This window comes from Papio anubis, chromosome 5 (assembly GCF_008728515.1).
Source record: "Papio anubis isolate 15944 chromosome 5, Panubis1.0, whole genome shotgun sequence".
Lineage (NCBI taxonomy): Eukaryota > Metazoa > Chordata > Mammalia > Primates > Cercopithecidae > Papio > Papio anubis.
Window position 1 is genome coordinate 125,674,362 of NC_044980.1, and position 17,295 is coordinate 125,691,656.

Below are 17,295 nucleotides of genomic sequence, written 5' to 3' on the forward strand. Positions count from 1 at the left end.
TACCAGGGAAAAATAGCAAATATGAATCAATATTTAGTAAGTTTTGTTCTAAACCAAAGGAATGACTGAGGAATCACATGGAACAGAGGGATTGAATTGTTTTTGTTTTTAAATGGGACCAATTCAAGGAGAGAGATGAACACACTAAACCAGCTCCCCAAAATGATCCTAAACTTAGCACCATTTGCCACCTGTGAAGTGCTCTTTCAGACTCATCAATGGTGTAAAGTGTTTTCTGATGTGTTCCTTATCTTCCCACATCTTGCTAACACTCCTCTACTTCTCCTTTAAACTCTAATTGGTGTCACCTCCTGTAGGATGCTAAACCCAAATTCCCTAGATATAACAACTTTCTCCTTTCTCAGTCCTCTCATTGAACTTGGTACATATAGCTAGTGCACATGGAAAGTAAGTACCTATTAAAGTATCACACAGAGCTTTTAGCTATATTACACATGAAGTTGCACCAACTTAAATTCGGAGAATGAGATAAGCTATCAGTTAGAAGCAACCCACCTTAGCGACAATCAGTCAGTAGCTGAGGTGTCTCACAAACACCAAAATCTAAACACTGTTACTTGAGTATATATATCCAAATTCAGTTAACAAACATTCATTGAACAGCTACTTTGTGCCAGAACTATTCAAAGTATTGGCACAGCATTTTCCTATGTTCTTTAAATACCCATCTTAGAGCAAGAACATTTAAATTATACAGTGTTCTATCTCCAGTGTCAAGAACACTGCTGGAGGTTGTTCCAAATATGGTGAATAAGTGCAAAGGCAATAAAAATCTTTAATATTCTCCAAACTATCACTGGAAAATCTCCCAAGCTATCCCTAACTATACCCATATTCTCTGCTTCCCTCTGGTGCCAATGAAGTAGTGGTGCTCTATTCTAAAGCTACTCTCCTCTACGTGGACACTGAATCTTAATTGCTCTTGTGAAGATCTCCTAAGGTCACCTCCTCTCTTTCCCATGGATCATTTGTTTTTCCCTTTCTACTAAACTATCAGCACTATAAAAATAACAAAATATCTTCATCTTATAAAAACACTCCCCTGACATACCAAGACCATACAGTTCTTGGTACCACATTCTCTGTTCCTTTTTACAGTAAATGCTTCAAAAGACACTTACTCTGATATCTTTTGAGCCTAGTACAACTAGTCTTTTACCCTCATCTTTCTACTAAAACTCTTTGTCATTAATAAAGAACAAATTGTCAAAGCTCATGCCAGGAACACAGAAGTTAATAAGTATCTGTTTAATTAATAAATATATAAGCATTATCAAATTTTTATAAAAACATGTCTAACATAAAAATATATATTAAATGTGTAATAGCAGATTAGACATCGCAGAACAACAGATTAGTGAACCTGAAGACACAGCAATACAAACCATCCAAAACGGAGCAATACAATATAAGATCCGCCCCCCGCCAAAAAAAAAAGAAAGAACAGAACATTAGTGAACTCTGGGACAACTTTAAGGGGCCTAATATACATGTAATTGGAGTCCTTGAAGAAGACGAGAAAAGGGGAGAAGAGGGTAAAAAAAAAAAAGTGAGTAACAGTTTCTCAAATTTGATGGAAACTATAAGTCCAAAGTTTCAAGAAGCTGAACAAACCCCAAGCACGAGAAAGATAAAGAGAACTACAGCAGAACATATCATAACTGAACAGATTAAAAGCATGAGTAAAAAAAAAAAACTTAAAAGCAGCCCAAAAAAAAAGGACATTTTACATATAAACAAAGAAAAGAATGACAACAATGTACGTATCAGAAACAATGCAAGCTGGCAGACAGTGGGGGCAAGGTCCTCAACCTAGAATTCTATAGCTGGCAAAAACACTTTAAAAAATAAAAAAGGAAAGGCAAAATAAAGATTTTTTCAAAGTACTAAAAGAAATATTCAAGTCCTCCAGATAATAGTAAAATGGGCCAGGTGCAGTGGATCACACCTGTAATCCCAGCACTTTGGGAGGTGGAGGTGGGTGGATCACCTGAGGTCAGGAGTTCCAGATTGTCTCCACTAAAAATACAAAAAAAAAAAAAAAATGAGCCGGGCATGGTGGCAGGCACTTGTAATCCCAGCTACTCCGGAGGCTGAGGCAGGAGAATTGCTTGAATCAGGGAGGTGGAGGTTGCAGTGAGCCAAGACTGCACCACTGCACTCCAGTCTGAGTGACAGAGCACGACTCTGTCTCAAAAAAAAGTAAAGATAACAAACTGTGTGTTTATTTATTTAGAGACAGGGTCTCACTGCCACCCAGACTGGAGTGCAGTAGAGTGATGATGGCTCACTGAGGCCAAGACCTCTGGGGCTCAAGCTATTTTTCCACCTCAGCCTCCTGAGCAGCTGGGACCACAGGTAGGTATTACCACACTCAGATAATTTTTTTATTTTTTATAGAGACAGGGTCTCACTATGTTGCCAAGGCTGGTCTCAAACTCCTGGACTCAAGTGATCCTCCTTCCTCGGACTCCCAAAGTGCTAGGATTATAGGTATGAACCTTTGCACCCAGCCTAAAAGATAATAGATGGTTTAAATAAAAAATAGTAACAATATTGTGCCATTTATACTTTATGTGGAAGTAAAACATAAACAACAACAATACAGATTCTATGAGGGGAGAAATGCAAGTATAATGACAATAGGGTCTTATACAGTAGAAAAGGAAGGTATAAAATCACTTGAAGATAGACTGACACATATACACACACACACAAAAAGGCCTGATGAGACAAACAGAAATCAAAAAGCAAGATAGTAGATTTAAGCCCAATTGTATCAATAATCACATTAAATGTAAGTGGTCTGAACACCCTAAAGAGCAGAGTGTCAGATTATATTTAAAAAGCGTAACAAAATCATATACTACCTACAAGAAATGCATTTTAAATATAAGAACATAAACAAGTTAAAAGCAAAAGGCTGGAAAAAAGCATACCATGCTAACATTAAATAAAAGAAAGTTGGAGCTGGTCCTATTAATATCAAAGTAAATTTTACACAAAGAATATTATCAGGTTTAAAAGGGGTTGTTTCATAGTAACAAAGGCTCAACTCCTTAAGAGGTAACAATCCTAAGTGTTTATGCACCTAAAAACAGAGTCTGAGAAAGCATGAGGAAACAAAGCAAGAACATATATACAAATCCAAAATTAAAGTTGGAATCTACTCTCAATAATAGATCATTGATAGAATAAAATTAAAATGAGTAAGGATATAGAAGATTAGTATAAAATTATAAGCCAACTTGACCTAACAGGATACTCCAGAGACAGGGTCTTTCTCTGTCACCCAGGCTGGAGTACAGTGGCATGATCATGGCTCACTGTAGCCTTGACCTCTTGAGCTCAGGCAATCCTCCTGTTTCAGCCTTCTGAGTAGCTGGGACTACAGATGCCCACGACCGTGCGCGGCTGATTTTTAAATTTTCGGTAGAGATGAGGTCTGGCTATTGCCCGGGCTGGTCTCAAACTTCTGGCCTCCAGGGATCCTCCCACCTCAGCTTTCCAAAGTGTTGGGATTACAAGCGTGTGCCACCACACTGGCTGGAATACACATTCTTTTCAAGTGTACACAAAACATTAGCAAAAAAAGACAATAATCTGGGACATGAAATAAGTCTCAACCTCATACAATGTATGCTTCATGACCACAATGGAATTAAATCACAAATCAATAACAGAAAATATGCAGAAAATCTCCAAATATTTGGGAACCAACACAAGTAGAAATAATCCAAAAAACAAGAAATCAGGACGGGCATGGAGGCTCATGCCTGTAACCCCAGCACTTTGGGAGGCCGAGATGGGCAGATCACTTCAGGTCAGGAGTTCAAGACCAGCCTAGCCAACATGGTGAAACCTCGTCTCTACTAAAAACACAAAAATTAGCCAGGCATGGTGGCACATGGCTATAATCCCAGCCCCTAGGGAGGTTGAGGCAGGAGAATCACTTGAATCCAGAAGGCAGAGGTTGCAATAAGCTGCGATTGCTCCCACTGCACTCCAGCCTAGAGGACAAAAGCAAAATTCCGTCTGGAAAAAAAAAAAAAAAGAAAGAAATTAAAAGGTGTGTTTGTTTCTTTTTGGAGATGGAGTCTTGCTCTGTTGCCCAGGTCAGAGCACAATGGCTTGATCTCAGCTCACTGCAACCTCCACCACCAAGGTTCAAGCGATTCTCACGCCTCAGCCTCCCGAGCAGCTGAAATTATGGGTGTGCGCCCTACCATACCCAGCTAACTTTTGTAGTTTTAGTATAGATGGGGATCCGCCATGTTGGTCAGGCTGGTCTCAAATTCCTGACCTCAGGTGATCCACTAGCCTGGGCCTCCCAAAGTGCTGGAATTAACTGGCGTGAGCCACTGCACCCGGCCCTCAAAAGGTATTTTGAACTGAATAAAAATGGGTATGGTGGTTCACACCTGTAATCCCAGCACTTAGGGAGGACAAGACTCCATCCTGAAATTAAAAAAAAAAAACAAAAAACTACATCAAACTTTGTGACATGCAGATAAAAGTATTAGAGGGATGTTTTTACAATAAAATCCTGTATTAGAAAATAAGGGCTGGATGCAGCGGCTCATGCCTGTAATCCCAGAACTTTGGGATGCCGAGGTGGGTGGATCGCTTGAGGCCAGGAGTTTGAGACCAGCCTGACCAACATGGTGAAACCCAGTCTCTACTAAAAATACAAGAATTAGTCAGGCATGGTAGTGTATGTTTATAATCCCAGCTACTTGGGAGGCTGAGGCAGGAGAATCCTTTGAACCCGGGGAGGTTATAATGAGCTGAGATCACGCCACTGCACTCCAGCCTGAGCAACAGAGCGAGAATCCATCTAAAAATAAATAAATAAATAAAATAAGAAAATAAGAAAAATCTCAATTATATGACCTTAGCTTCCACCTCAAGAAATCTGTTAAAAAGACGAGCAGGCCGGGCACAGGGGCTCATGCCTGTAATCCCAGCATTTTGGGAGGCTGAGGCAGGCAGATCATGAGGTCAGGAGTTTGAGACCAGCCTGACCATCATGGAGAAACCCCGTCTCTACTAAAAATACAAAAATTAGCCAGGCACAGTGGCATGTGCCTATAATCTCAGCTACTCAGGAGACTGAGGCAGAAGAATCGTTTGAACCCAGGAGGTGGAGGCTGCAGTGAGCCAAGATCACACCACTATACTCCAGCCTGGGTGACAGAGCAAGACTCCGTCTCAAAAGAAAAAACAAGAAGAAGAAGAACAAATTAAACCATAAAAAAGCAGAAAAGTAAAAGATCAGGGTGGAAATCAATGCAATAAAAAACAAAAACAACAGAGAAAGAAAAAGCAGTTCTCAAGAAAACTGACCATCTCTAGCCAGGGCACTCAAGAAAAAGACAAGAAAACAAATTACCACAATAGGTAATAAGATAAGTCCTATCATAATAAAATATGTTAAATGTATAAGGGAATATTATAAAAAATTTACAACAATTTGTTAACTTTGATAATTCATAGATAAAACGGACAAATTCCTTGAAAGATATAAACAACCAAAGATCATTCAAGGAGAAATAGGTAACATGAGTAGCCCTATAGCTACTAAAGAAGTCTAATTTTTGCTTAAAAACCATCTTACAAAGAAAGCTTATATCCAGAGGTAAATTCTAACAAACACTTAAAGAAAAAAATACCATTTCTGGCCGGGCACAGTGGCTCATGCCTGTAATCCCAGCACTTTGGGAGGCCGAGGCAGGTGGATCACGAGGTCAGGAGATGGAGACCATTCTGGCTAACACAGTGAAACCCCGTCTCTACTAAAAATACAAAAAATTAGCCAGGTGTGGTGGCGCATGCCTATAGTCCCAGATACTCGGGAGGCTGAGGCAGGAGAATGGCATGAACCCGGGAAGCGGAGCTTGCAGTGAGCCAAGATTGCGCCACTGCACTCCCGCCTGGGTGACAGAGCAAGACTCTGTCTCAAAAAAAAGAAAGAAAGAAAGAAAAAATACCATTTCTATGCACACTATTCCAGAAAATGGAAGGGGAAGCAATTATTTTCTAATCTATTCTATAAGGCCATCATTACTCAGATACCAAAACAAGGCAAGGATATGAAACCATTCTCACAGGGTTAAACAGAATTCTGGACAAAAATACAATTATAATTAAGCATTAATTATACTGCACTTCGACTCACTTGTTTTGTTTTGTGTTTTTTTTGGGTTTTTTTTGAGATGGAGTCTCGCTCTGTCACTCAGGCTGGAGTGCAGTGGTACGATCTCGGATCACTGCAACCTCCACCTCCTGGGTTCAAGCGATTCTCCTGCCTCAGCCTCCTGGGTAGCTGGGAACTACAGGCACCTACCACCATGCTCGGCTAATTTTTCTATTTTTTGTAGAGACAGGGTTTCACCATATTGGCCAGGCTGGTCTTGAACTCCTGACCTTGTGATCCCCCCACCTCAGCTTCCCAGAGTGCTGGGATTACAGATGTGAGCCACCACACCTGGCTGACTCACTTCTTTGTAACAGAAAGTCACTAACACTAGATACTGACCATCGACATCCCCATTGTTCCTACAGATAGAATTTCTGAAATTAGAAACTTAAAGCTTTTGTTTAAGAATTGCTTAAGGCTAGGTGTGGTGGCTCACATCTGTAACCCCAGCACTTTGGGAGGCTGAGACAGGTGGATCACGAGTTCAGGACCACCCTGGGCAACACTGGGAAACCCTGTCTCTACTAAAAAATACAAAAATTAGCCGGGCGTGGTGGCGGGCACCTGTAATCCCAGCTACTCGGGAGGCTGAGGCAGGGAGAATCACTTTAGCTAGGGAAGCAGAGCTGATAATGAGCTGATATCATGCCACTGTACTCTAGCCTGGGTGATAGAGTGAGATGCTGTCTCAAAAAAAAAAAAAAAAAAAAAAGAGTCGCTTAAGCAGGACAGTCTCAGTAGCTCAATGATTATCAACCTAGTGCTTTGTGAGACCTAGGCAGGAGGATTGCTTTAGGTTAGGAGTTTGAGACCAGAGTGGGCAACATCATGAGAGCATTTCCACAAAATTTTTTTTTAAAAATCAAGAGTTGCTCAAGCACAGTGGAACAGCTGAAGCCAACCAGTTTAAAGATCCCCACAGAGGAACAGAATTAGCATGAGAATACGGCTTGTACATCTTCCCAACGCATGATTTCACCCAGCATTCTTTGACAAATCAATGATCTTAATACTTCAGCCCACTCCATAATCCTTAAAAGCCATGGTCTCAACTCCTTGGGAAGACAGATTTGAGGTTTCCTCTCATCTCTTTGTTTGAAGGCCCTATAATTAAATTCCTTCTCTGCAGCAACCCAGTGTCTCTGTTATTGACTTGCTGTGTGCATCAGACAACAGACCTGTTATGGTTACAGATGTAAGAACAGAACAATACAGACCAAAATAGCCCAGGAATACAGATGCAAAAAATTAGAAAAAACTTTTAAAATCAATTTCAGCACGATAAAAAAATACATCATGACCAAGTAGAATTTATATCAGGAATGTAATATTGATTTAACATTTAAAATTTAACCAATGTTTTTTATTTTTATTTTTTGAGATGGAGTTTCGCTCTTGTTGCCCAGTGGAGTGCAATGGTGCAATCTTGGCTCACTGCAACCTCTACCTCCTGGGTTCAAGCGACTCTCCTGCCTCGGCTTCCCGAGTAGCTGGGATTACAGCCAAGTGCCACCACGCCCAGCTAATTTTGTATTTTTAGTAGAGATGGGGTTTCTCCATGTTGGTCAGTCTCGTCTCGAACTCCTGACCTCAGGTGATCCGCCCCCCTCAGCCTCCCAAAATGCTGGGATTACAGGCATGAACCACCACGCCTAGCCAAATTTAACCAATGTTACCATATTAATACAAATAAAAACAGGAAAATCTTATGATCATTCCAATAGATTTAAAAAGTATTCAACAAAATTCAAAATTCATTCCTAATGAGAACTCCTAGGCAAAGAAGAATAGAAGAATTTCCTTAATGTAATAAATGACATCCACAAAAAGCCTACAGCTAACATCACACTTAATAATGAAAGACTGGATACTTTCTCCTCTATAGTAAAAAATAAGGCAAGAATGTCTGATCTCACTACTGGCATTCAACATCATACTAGAGATTCTAGCTAGTGCAATAAAGCAAGAATATAAAATAAGGCATTCATTTGAAACAAACATAACATCTTTATTCACAGGTGAAATGACTGTCTAAGTAGGAAACATGGTATCTACAAAAATGCTATTAAAATTAAGTAAATTTAGAAAAATTACAAGATAGGCCAGGCGCGGTGGCTCAAGCCTGTAATCCCAGCACTTTGGGAGGCCAAGATGGGCGGATCATGAGGTCAGGAGATCGAGACCATCCTGGCTAACCCGGTGAAATCCCGTCTACTAAAAAATACAAAAAACTAGCCGGGTGAGGTGGCGGGCGCCTGTAGTCCCAGCTACTTGGGAGGCTGAGGCAGGAGAATGGCGTAAATCCGGGAGGCGGAGCTTGCAGTGAGCTGAGATCCGGACACTGCACTCCAGCCTGGACAACAGAGCGAGACTCCGTCTCAAAAAAAAAAAAAGAAAAAAGAAAAATTACAAGATAAAACATAAAATTACACATGAAAGGTATTTCTTTTATTTTCTTTCTTTTTTTTTTTTTGGAGACAGAGACTCACTTTGTCACCCAGGCTGGAGTGCAATGGCGCAATCTTGGCTCACTGCAACCTCCGCCTCCCAGGTTCAAGGAATTATCTTGCCTCAGCCTCCCAAGTAGCTGGGATTATAGGTGTGTGCCACCGCACGTGGCTAATTTGTGTATTTTTTAGTACAGATGGGGTTTCACCATGTTGGCCAGGCTGGTCTCGAACTCCTGACCTCAGGTGATCCTCTTTAGCCTCCCAAAGTGCTGGGATTACAGGCATGAACCACTGCATCCGGCCCATGAAATGTATTTCTATAAATTAGCAAGGAAAAATCAAATACTGAAATTTTTATAAAATTCCATTTATAATAGCACTAAAAAAATCAAACAGGGCCAGATACAGTGGCTCATGCCTGTAATCCCAGCACTTTGGGAGGCCAAGGTGGGCAGACCACTTGAGGCCAGGAGTTCAAGACTATCCTGGCCAACATGGTGAAACCCCATCTTTCCTAAGAGTATAAAAATTAGCTGGGTGTGGTGGTGCAGGTCTGTAATCCCACCTACTTAGAAGGCTGAGGCTACACTGAGCCAAGATTATGCCACTGCACTCCAGCCTGGGTGACAGAGCAAGACTGTCTCAAAAAAAAAAAAAAAAATCAGCCAGGCACGGTGACTCACGCCTGTAAGCCCAGCACTTTGGGAGGCTGAGGCGGGCAGATCAATTGAGGTCAGGAGTTTGAGACCAGCCTCGTCAACATGGCAAAACCTCGTCTCTACTAAAAATATAAAAATAAGCTGGGGACATGGTGGACGCCTGTAATCCCAGCTACTTGGGAGGCTGAGGCAGGAGAATTGCTTGAACCCAGGAGGCAGATGTTTCACTGAGCACCACTGTACTCCAGCCTGGGCGACACAGTGAGACTCTTTCAATAAAACAAAAAGAATAATTCTGACAAAAGATGTCCAAAATCTATATACTGAAAACTACAAAACAATACTGAACGTAATTAAATTAGACTAAAATAGAGAGAAATAAGGACTCATGGGTCAGAAGACTCAATACTGCTAAGACACCAATTCTCCCCAAATTGATCTATAGATTCAACTCAATCCCTGTTAAAATCCCACAAGGCTTTTATGTTGAAATTGATGAGGTGTCCTTCTTCTTTTTTTTTTTGAGACAGAGTCTTGCTCTGTCGCGCAGGCTGGAGTACATGCAGTGGCATCATCTTAGCTGACTGCAACCTCTGCCTCCCAGAGACTCCTGCCTGAGCCTCCTGAGTAGCTGGGATTACAGGTGTGCACCACAATGCCCCATGCCCAACTACTTTTTGTATTTTTAGTAGAGACGGGGTTTCACCATGTTAGCCAGGCTAGACTCAAACTCCTCCTTAGGTGATCCACCTGCCTTGGCCTCCCAAATTGCTGGGATTACAGGTGTGAGCCACTGTGCCCAGTCTAAAATTCTTATGAAAATGCAAATGGCCTAGAAAAGTCAGATCTACTTTGAAAAATACTAATACAATTTGAGGATTTACATTGTAGTGACTTTACAGTAAGTCCTGAAGTCGAACCATCAAGACAGGCTCATATTGGCACCATGACAGACAAACAGGTTAATGAAACATAAAAAGTCAGAAATGCACCACACATACAGAGTCAACTACAACTGCAAAGGCAATTCAATGGAAAGAGAAGGCTTTTAAATAAAGATGCTAATTGGGTATGTACATACAAGAGGATAAAACTTCATTCCATATATTGTAACAACATAGAAAAATTAGCTTAAGATAAATCATAGGTCGAAATGTAAAACCTAAAACTATAAAAAAAAATATAGGAAAGGCTGGGCACAGTGGTACATGCTTATAATTTTAGAACTTTGGGAGGCCAAGGCAGGTGGGTCACTTTGAGCTTAGGAGTTCGAGACCAGGCTGGACAACATGGCAAAACACCATCTTTACTAAAAATATAAAAATTTGCAGGGTGTGGTGGTGCGCACTTGTAATTCCAGCTATTCGGGAGGCCAAGGCATGAGAATCACTTGAGGCCAGGAGTCAGATGTTAACAGTGAGCCAAGATCACACCACTGCACTCCAGCCTGGGTGACAGAGTGACTCTCTCTCAAAAAAAATAAAAATAAAAAGTCTAGTATAACTGAGAGCAGAGTCCCAGCTATGCAGGAAGCAGAGGAGGGTGAGGATCACCTGAGCCCACAAGTTCAAGACTAGCCAGGGCAGCACAGCGAGACCTGGTCTCTTATTTAAAAGAAAAAAAAAAAAAAGAAGTCTAGGAAACAACATAGCAGGATTTGGGTTAGGCAAAGATTTTTTCTTTTTTTTTCTTCCAAATGGAGTCTTGCTCTGTTGCCCAGGCTGGAGTACACTGGCGCAATCTTGGCTCACTGCAACCTCCGCCTCCTGGGTTCATGCGATTCTCCTGCCTCAGTCTCCCGAGTAGTGGGATTACAGGTGCCCGCCACCATGCCCGGCTAATTTCTGTAATTTTAGTAGAGTCAGCGTTTCGCCATGTTGGCCAGACTGGTCTCGAACTCCTGACCTCAAGTGATCTGCCCACCTCAGCCTCCCAAAGTGCTGGGATTATAGGTGTAAGCCATCAGCCCAGCTGGCAAACATTTTTTTTGAGACAAGGTCTCACTCTGTCACCTAGGCTGGAGTGCAGTGGCATAATCATGGCTCACTGCAGCCTCAACCTCCCAAGTTCAAGCAATCCCCCACCTCATCCTCCTAAGTAGCTGGGACTATAGGCTGTGCCACCACACCTGGCTAATTTTTACATTTTGTGTCGAGGTGGGGTCTTGCCTTGTTGACCAGGCTAGTCTCACACTCCTGGCCTCAAGTGATCTACCCACCTCAGCCTCTCAAAGTGCTAGGATTACAGGCAAGAGTCACCTCGCCCAGCCAGGCCAAGATTTCATAGACACCAAAAACATGACCTGTAAAAGAAAACACTGAAGAAGTGGACTTTATACAAATTAACATGTGTTCTTAGAGGGATACTATAAAGAGAATGAAAAGGTAGTCCACAGAGCAAGAAAACAAATTTCCAAATCACATATATGATAATGGCAATAAGAATCTGAGCCCATTTCAGGCCAGGCGCAGTGGCTCATGCCTGTAATCCCAGCACTTTGGAGGCCGAGGTGGGCAGATCACGAGGTCAGGAGATCGAGTCAATCCTGGCTAACATGGTGAAACCCCATCTCTACTAAAAATACAAAAAATTAGCCGGGTGTGGTGGCGGGTGCCTGTAGTCCCAGCTACTCAAGAGGCCGAGGCAGGAGAATGGCATGAACCCAGGAGGCGGAGGCCAGAGGTGAGTCGACATCCCCATCATCGATTCAGCGCCTGGCCACAGAGTGAGACTCCACATCATCAAAAAAAAAGACCCAGCCTCCATTTAAAAATGGGCAAAATATTCAGACACTGCAACAAAGAAGATAAGGAAGTGTCAAATCAGTACATGAAAAGATGCTCAAGATACTCTGTCTCTAGAGAAATGTAAATTGAAATCACAATCAGGTACACAGAGTAGTACTATATCAAGTGTTAGTAAGGACAATATCAAGCGTTATTAAGGACATGGAACAAGTGGAACTCTCATATACCATTGGCAGGAATATAAAATGGTTCAACCACTTTGGAAAATAGTATGACAGTTGTTTTCTTTTCTTTTCTTTTTTTTTTTTTTTTTGAGACAGAGTTTCACTCTTGTTGCCCAGGCTGGAGTACAATGACGCGATCTCGGCACACTGCAACCTCCGCCTCCCTGCTTCAAGTGATTCTCTTGCCTTAGCCTCCTGGGATTACAGGCATGCGCCACCACGCCTGGCGAATTTTGTATTTTTAGGAGAGACGGGATTTCTCCATGTTGGTTAGGCTGCTCTCGAACTCCCAACCTCAGGTGATCCACCCAACTTGGCCTCCCAAAGTGCTGGGATTACAGGTGTGAGCCACTGTGCCCAACATGACAGTTGTTTTCTAAATTTTTTTTCCCCCCAGACAGGGGGACCCAGGCTAGAGAGTAGTGGCATGATCTCTGCTCACTGCAGCCTCAACCTCCTGTGGTCAAGCAATCCTCCCACCTTAACCTCCTGAGTAGCTAAGACTACAGGCCTGTGCCACCATGCCAGGGTAATTTTAAAAAATTTTTTTGTGGAGACAGAGTTTCATTATGTTGCCTACACTGGTCTCAAATTCCTGGACTCAAGTGATCCTCCCACATCAACCTCTCACATTACTAGGATTACAGGTGTGAGGCATAGACACCTACCATATACCTAACCACCCCACTAACAGGATTTATAATACAGAAATAAAAGCAGGCCAGGCATAGTGGCTCACGCCCGTAATCTCAGCACTTTGAGAGGCCAAGGCAGGAGAACTGCTTGAGCCCAGGAGTTCAAGATCAGCCTGGGCAACGTGGCAAAACCTTGTCTCTACAAAAAAATACAAAAAGTAGCCAGACATAGTTGCATGCGCCTGTAGTCCCAGCTATTTGGGAGGCTGAGGTGAGAGACTGCTTGAGCCCGGAGTTCGTGAGTGCAGTGAGCCATGATCATGCCACTGCACTCTAGTCTGGACAACAGAGATCTTGTCTTTTAAAAAAAAAGAAGTAAACGTTTATACAAAGATTTATACACAAATATTCACATCAGCTTTATTTTTAATAACCAAAAATGAGGCTGGGTGCAGTGGCTCACACCTGTAATCCCAGTACTTTGGGAGGCTGAGGCAGGTGGCTCACAAAGTCAAGAGATGAAGACCATCCTGGCCAACATGGCGAAACCTCGTCTCTACTAAAAATACAAAAAATTAGCTGGGCGTGGTGGCACGTACCCGTAGTCCCAGTTTCTCAGGAGGCTGAGGCAGGAGAATCACTTGAACTCAGTAGGCAGAGGCTGCAGTGAGCCAAGATCACGCCACTGCACTCCAGCCTGTGCAACAGAGCAAGACTTTGTCTCAAAAAAATAATAATAATTTTTTAAAGTCAGCCAGGCGTGGTGGTGCATGCCTGTAGTCCCCACTACTCAGGAGGCTGACGCAGGAGGATCACTTGAGCCTGGGAGGTCAAGGCTGCAATGAGCCATGATCATGCCACTGCACTGCAGCCTGGACCACAAAGTGAGACCCTGTCGCAAAGAAAGAAAGGAAAGAAAGGAAAGGAAAGAGGCCGGGCGCAGTGGCTCATGCCTGTAATCCCAGCACTTTGGGAGGCTGAGGCAGGCGGACCACTAGGTCAGGAGATCAAGACCATCCTGGCTAACATGGTGAAACCCCGTCTCTACTAAAAATACAAAAAATTAGCCGGGTGTGGTGGTGGGCGCCTGCAGTCCCAGCTACTCGGGAGGCTGAGGCAGGAGAATGGCGTGAACCCGGGAGGCAGAGCTTGCAGTGAGCCAAGATCACACCACTGCACTCCAGCCTGGGTGACAGAGTGAGACTCCATCTCAAACAAAAAAAAAAAGAAAGGAAAGGAAAGAAAGGAGAGAGAGAAAGAGAGAGAGAGAGAGAGAGAGAGAGAAAGGGAGGGAGGGAGGGAGGGAGGGAGGGGTGGAGGGAGGGAGGGAGGGAGGGAGGGAAATACAGTTTTCAGTTTACTATAAACTTAGTGGTGGGCACTGTAGCTTGTGCTTGTGACACTGAAACAGAAGGATGGCTTGAAGTCAGGAGTTTGAGACCAGCCTGGGCAGTATAGTGAGACCCCCATCTCTATATAAAAGTCTGGCATGGTAGTAGCATCTGTTGTCCGAGGTACTCAAGAGGCTGAAATGAGAGGATTGCCAGAGCTCAGGAGTTCAAGTGTATAGTGAGCTATATGACAACTGTACTCCAGCCTAGGTAAGACCAGCCTAGGTGAGACCTCAGTCTCTAAAAAAATTAAAATATAATAAATAAGTAAAATTTAATATGCACTTACCCTATGAACCAGCAATTCTACTTTTTACTATGTGACCCAGTATTTATCCAGGATAAAAGAAAACATGAATGTTTATAGATACTTTATTCTTAACAGTCTAAATCTGGAAATAACCCAAATGTTCATCAACAGGAAGCAAATGTTGGTATTTCCATGTAATAAAATACTGATTGGGAACAAAAAAAGAAAAACTGGGCCAGGCGTGGTGGCTCACACCTGTGATCCCAGCACTTTAGGAGGCCGACACAGGCGGACCGCGAGGTCAGGAGTTCGAGACCAGCCTGACCAACATGGCGAAACTCCGTCTCTACTAAAAATACAAAAATCAGCAAGGCGTGGTGGTGCATGCCTGTAAGCCCAGCTACTTAGGAGACTGAGGCAGGAGAATCGCTTGAACCCTGGAGGCGGAGGTTGCAGTAAGCCGAGATCATGCCACTGCACTCTGGGAGTGAGACTCAGAGCGAGACTCCGTCTCAAAAAAAGAAAAAGAAAAAGAAAAACTATGGATACAATCAAGAACATGGAAGAATTACAAAACTGTATACTGAGAAAATGAAGGTAAATATATAAAAGAAGCACATGATGTACTGATTCCATTCACATGAAATTCTAGAAAAAACAAAACTTATCTAGAGTGACATAAAATAGACCAGAAATTGCAATAGGGACAGTGGTAGAGGCAAGGGAGACTACAAAGGAATATGAAGAAATTTGGGGGTAATGGAAATGTTCTAATTCTTAATTATGGTGGTGGTTATACAGGTGCACATATGTATCAAAACTCAAACTGCAGGCCGGGCACAGTGGCTCACGCCTGTAATCCCAGAACTTTGGGAGGCAGAGGTAAGTGGATCACCTGAGGTCAGGAGTTCCAGACCAGCCTGGTCAACATGGTGAAACCCTGTCTCTACTAAAAATACAAAAAATTAGCCAGGCGTGGTGGTTCGCACCTGTAATCTCAGCTACTTGAGAAGCTGAGGGAGGAAAATCACTTGAACCCAGGAGGCGGAGGTTGCAGTGAGCCGAGATCGCACCACTTCACTCCAGCCTAGGCAAAAGAGCAAGACTCCATCTCAAAACAAACAAACAAACAAAAAACAAAACTCAAACTGCACATTAAATACCAGTGCATTGGCCAGACACGGTGGCTCACACCTGTAATCCTAGCACTTTGGGAGGCCGAGACGGGTGGATCACCTGAGGTCAGGAGTTCAAGACCAGCCTGGCCAACATGGTGAAACCCTGTCTCTACTAAAAATACAAAAATTAGCTGGGCGTGGTAGTGGGCACCTGTAGTAACAGCTACTCGGGAGGCTGAGGCAGGAGAACTGCTTGAACCCAAGAGGCAGAAGTTGCAGTGAGCAGAGATCACACCACTGCACTCCAGCCTAGGTGACAAGGGGAGACTCCATCTCAGGAAAAAAACAAAAATAAATAAATAAATAAATACCAGTGCATTTTGTATATGTAAACAAAGATATAAAAGGTAAGAGTGACATGGCATAAATAGAGACAGAAAGTTTTTAAATCTACCTGACATCATTCACGAAGGTAAACATAAAAAATAAAACTAAAAACCACATTGAAAGAAAAATAAGAGGGTATGTTTATGATTCTAGAAAAAGAAAAGTCTTCTTTAACATTAAAAGCAAAAACTATAAAGGAAGAGAAAGATAAATTTTATTCATCAAAAATTAAAAACTTTAGACCATAAAAAGAAAAGAATCTAACTGGTAGATAAATTTTCAGCATGTATAAGAAATTATTGGAATCCAGAATTCAAACAAAACAACACAAAACAAAAAAGGAAGACCACCTAAAACTCAATAGGTAAAAAATGCAACCCAAAGGACAGTGAGAATAAGCAAATTTACCCACAAAGAAACCAAATGGATAACAAATATGTAAAGATGATGAACCTCACTAGCAATCAAGCAAATGGAATGCCATTTTCACTCAAAACACTGCTGTTTAATAATATCAAATGGTGGTGTGCATGTGTGAAACAAAAGGTAATACAAGTGGGAATACTGGCTGGTACAAATCCTGTAATAGAACTATGGAAGGAATTTGTGAGAGTATATATTAAATATATACTCTCAACACTCAGCAATTCTACTTTTTGCTTTTTACCCTAAAGAAAATCACATGCACACAGAAGGCATGAACAAAGATACCAACTGAAGAAACATTTATAGAAATGAAAACTTGCTATCAGCTTAAATACCAAAGAGAAATGGCTAAACAAAGTAGGATACATTAACACTACCGATGCAATTCAAAGAAACAAAACACCTCTACATGTAGTAACACAGACAGGTCCCCAAGACCTACTGCTGACTGGTGAAAGATACAGGACAATATTATTTGTGTAGAAATAAATGAGAAAATGCTTACATGTAATGATTATACATGTATTACATGAATATAGACTTGCAAAGGTACTTATGAAAGGAGCTCTGTTGGGATGAAGGGGACGGAATTGGGGAAAGGCTATTATTAGCGGTCCTGGTCAAACTTTCACTAGAAGAATGTATTTCTGTATTATTTGTGTTAAGTGTAAATTAATACTGTTAAGTACAAGTTTAAAAAAAAAATCAATCTGCTGATTTTAAACAACCTTGGAACTGTTATCTGAGGAACCTCCTTCCATGGGACATAAGTATGGTTGCTATGTCTT

At 42.1% G+C, this 17,295-nt stretch overlaps 1 protein-coding gene across 4 annotated transcripts in view; it reads right to left on the reverse strand.

Moving 5' to 3' along the window:
• The window catches only part of AFF4 (AF4/FMR2 family member 4), an 88,786-nt gene that overhangs the window by 36,306 nt on the left and 35,185 nt on the right, over positions 1-17,295 (reverse strand). The window lies entirely within an intron of this gene.